Genomic DNA, 4,413 nt, shown 5'->3' with positions numbered 1-4,413 from the left:
AAAATAAAAAAGAAATGATAGGAGAATAAAAATTTAAATTTAGAATAAATCTTCTAAATATCTATATTAATTATAGAATATTATATATATCTATATATATATATATATCAATATTTAAACTATTTAATTGTGTTTGGTTATAAAGATAGTAGATAGGGTTAACTAAACTTGTTTGGATATGAACATAAGTATTTAATGATAATTAATGGTAGATATTTCCAAAAACATATTTTTGAGTAAAAACTGCTGCAATTATACTTGTATAGATACTACGTACATAGTATATCTATTATATTTAAAATTTAACCTAGACAAGGATTAATGTAACATGATTGACCGTCAGCATATAGATTTCATGATGAAAGTTCTTTATTTAGTTTTTGTTCTCCACATTTCACAATTAGTTTGGTCAAGTAAATCATTATCGATTAAACACTTAATCTACATTCCATCACAAGAAAATTAAAGAAGTCTTCTACTTTCATTTCATAGGTGATGTTCTCGACAAATTTGCACAAAAGACATCTTGGTCATACTCAAGCTTTCTAACATTTGTGGGAAAGCATACAAGAATCTATTGAATAATTAGTTTTAACAAGTCATTGCTCTTGTCAAAATAACACATTGTTAAATAAATAACTGACATATAAATAGTTGAATTTGGAGAATGTATGATACATATAAAAAGCTACTTAAACTATCAGTTCCAAGCTACAGTTTTTATCTTTCTATCATTTATTTTTTGTACTTTCTCATTTTTTGCTTATATATTGCTTATATTATGCTTAGTTATCAATTTATTTCAAATATTATAGGGATTATAATGGAAGCAACATTTCGGTATAATAGCATATAATCATTTCAAGAGTAGATTTATACCACTTTTCTTGTTGTCTACTCTCATACTATTGTTGGAATGTGAAAGGTTCGATGTTTAGTTCTTCTATTGTAAGCATGTTTGTTCTTTCTACCAAACCGACATCATGCAACTAGTGCTTTCATTGGAAACAGAGATCGAGCTAGTTCAACTAAATAATATATATGAGATATTTATAGAATTAGGCATTTTATGGATTGAAACTTTGAAATAGAGTACTTTTGTCCATACTTGCCTCTTTACGCATTTTTAGAGAAGGGAATAGACGATTTTACCCTTGTCATTATTGAGTTTTATTCCACTTTTAAATCTTAAAATAAACTAAATTACACTATATAAAACTCTGTACAAAATTATGTACAATATGACGAGATAACATAACTCTATATGTTTCAAGAATTAAAACTAAACCCTAGGAGAAATAGGAACTAGGAGAACCCAAGTAATTAGGTATAACGCACAACTCTTGATAAAACTCACAAGAAAATTCGATGATAGCTCATCCAAATGGGTTCCTAAATATTTGAAACCTGAATTGAATTTGATTAGAAATAAAATAGACATATAAGCATTGCAGACCAAGAACTTGATGTCATACTATCTTATTTGGTAACTCCACATATGCACCTGACATCAAATGAGATGGATAGTAATTACAAAGAAGTGTTATTTGATTCTCTAGGTTGCATAACTCGTGACTCTAAGTACAATACAATAGAGAACCCAAATGGGAACAGGAAGGGACAATGCAATATACATCTAACAATGTAATGGAAAATCAATTAGTGAAACTATACCCTAAAGACAACAACAAGGATCAACCAAGGGAATTACATAAACACCAATTTTAAACAAGAAACTAAACTGTAAGGTGTACAAGACAAAGGGAAAGAACGAAACTGGAAAAACCGCAAGCTGGTGAAAGATAAGGTTATATAAAACATGGGGTCAAAGCGCAAAATATGATTTAAAACTGGATTTTAAATTGAAAAATGACAGGGACAATCAATGAGCTAAGAAGGGTAGTTTAAAGAATGGAAACAAGGGCAAACTAAACCCTAAAGTCATTTACAAGTGTACACCCAAGAGAATCACATTAACACGTATTTAATTAAGAAAAGAAACTAAACCCTAAGGTCTAGAAGACGGAGAACCCAATGGACAAGATAAAACGCAAGTCAGTGAGATATAAGTTTAATGACTTAGAAGAAGAGGTAGTACCTATAACTCTAGCATCAGCTTCCTTGACTGCATAAGCAGCGAATTAACAAACTTCATCTCTTAGAGTAAGATTTTCTACAAGGAGAATACAATGACTCATCAGATATTTAACATAGCAACAATTGATAGAAGAAGAACAGACATTGACAGAAAGGATAAACAACTTAATTTATTTAAGAGAGTTGAGATTCATACGTTCGCTCAAGAGCTGATAAGCTTCACTCCTAGAACAATGGTTTAGTGTTCTTATTCTCTTGGAATTGTTTTCCATATGAAGACTAGTAGCAAGAGGCTTCTATCACTTTTTAGTTACTTTTGTGATCTGCATTTCACTTTTTATTTAGCTAAGAACAATATCATAATGAGCAGAACTTGATATAGCTTAAGTAATGATAACAAACTCCACATTAGTTATCTGAAACGAGACAGTTTACAACATCACCACAATCTAGCATTCAAACTCCAATAGTGATGACTTCAAATAGTACAGAGGAAACGATGGGAAAGAAACTACAAAGCTGAACACAATCGTCTAATGACGACATCATGGTGGCACAGATCTTCCCGAATAGAAGCTATGGCGGACATGCACAGATGATAACTTTGTCAGAATTGAAACCGCAGATCCAAAATTGCAGATTCGGAAATGGGGGAGTGACGATCTTTAGAAAAAATAAAATCCAGAGTTACTCCATCAACAAAGTGCAAAAAAAAAGAGAAAATAGAATAAAAAAATCATAATCGTTCCCACATACCTCCATGAAGAAGGGTTTGGAGCTTGAATGAAAAAAGTCGTAGTGGTGCTCATCTTTCCGGAATCAAAATCGAGAACTGAGACCGTAGTGATGATCTTCATCCAGATTAACCCATGAGCTCAATTTTTGTTTGATTTTGTGTAAGCTTAAGGAACATTGGGTCAAGCCAATTTTTTTGTTTGAGACGAGAGAGAGAGAGAGAGAGAGATAATCGATCGTTTATGTGAGGACGGCAATTTCGTCTTTCTAGTTGAATTAAAACACCTAAATCTGTAAGTATGGACAAAAGGTCCTAATTCCATAATAATCTGGAAAAAAAAAATTATTTATCTTTTTGCTGAAAAGCCTAATCATGTGTGTTAATTTGATCGTATAATTAAGAAATGAAAGAAGAAGAGATACATTGGTTTTCAAGACTGAGCAACCTTGTCTTTAATTCATCTTTATCCACTAAACTAGAACGAAAGTTTTTATAGGCCACGAAACTCGTTAGTGTGCTTATTCTAGTATTTCTATGCACACACTTCTTCTGGGAGGAGTGCTGGCCATGACGCCAAGCAAGGCAAGCACAAGTTTGCAGCCGTAATTATATTAATTAAATAACCGGCCGTAAAAATGTTTAAGTGTCTTAGTAGTTAGTGGTTAAAGTGACCGAGAGTTAATTATAGGAGAACAAACTTGTTTGCGGATGTTAACTATATTTCTAATAATTTGATGATTTGAAAATGACATGGACTTCTTGAGAATAATCATATCTAAATCAGACCAAGCAAGGATTATGGTGCTTATATGATAGGTTTATACAATGTACTCCACAAAAGCTAGCAATGTCAAGTATGTACAAGACATTACTGGTTATTTTCTACAATAACTCCACCAATATTATCTACTATACAGGAAAATACAATTGTCAAGAACCCAGTGGACTGTGGGAGGAGATCGAAACATCAACGAGGAACTATGACCGAAGGAGATTAGAAGCGGCGGCGAGGAACTACCGGAGTAAATCTGAACCGGTAGCAGCAAGAACAAAAAGATTAGGAGATACATTTTTTTTTTTTAATTTTGACAAGAACAAGAAGTTATGTTTTAAAACCCTAACCGGATTGTGAACCGGTCGATCCAGGTCAACCGCAGATCAAAAAATTAATTAACAATTTATATATCATTATATATATATATATATATATATATGTTCTATAAATATAAAATTGAAAAAAGGGGAGATTTACTCACATCCCATACATTTTAGGTAATATTATCATAACCATACAATTTTTTTTTTATTACTAGGATATTTCGGGTATTTTCAAAATACCTAGTGTGCCCTTGTTTTATATTACAGGAAAAAACATAATTACAAAAATGCTAGGGGTGTCAATCGGGTCAGGTCGGCCCGAAATATTTCCGAACCTATATTTCAAAGCTCGAGCTCGGTCCTAACAGAGCTTCAGGAATTTTTGGGCTTTTCCGGACTTATTTTCCAAATCAAAAATTCAAACTTATAAGTCTTAAAAAGCAGTATTTAATAGTGCATTATAAAACAAATCAATCAAAATT

At 31.9% G+C, this 4,413-nt stretch overlaps 1 long non-coding RNA gene across 1 annotated transcript; it reads right to left on the bottom strand.

The window, feature by feature from the left end:
* Positions 1–1,146: 1,146 nt before the first annotated feature.
* Positions 1,147–3,272, bottom strand: LOC104736923 (uncharacterized). Its single transcript, XR_759663.2, has 4 exons — positions 2,854–3,272; positions 2,294–2,760; positions 2,099–2,173; positions 1,147–1,504 (listed from the first exon to the last, which is right to left on the bottom strand). It is a non-coding gene; the product is annotated as an uncharacterized LOC104736923 (long non-coding RNA).
* Between the last annotated feature and the right edge of the window lie 1,141 nt (positions 3,273–4,413).

The sequence above is a fragment of the Camelina sativa genome, chromosome 13, assembly GCF_030686135.1.
Source record: "Camelina sativa cultivar CO46 ecotype springtype chromosome 13, ASM3068613v1".
NCBI classification, from domain to species: Eukaryota; Viridiplantae; Streptophyta; class Magnoliopsida; order Brassicales; family Brassicaceae; genus Camelina; species Camelina sativa.
This window is presented reverse-complemented; position numbering and strand designations above follow the sequence as displayed.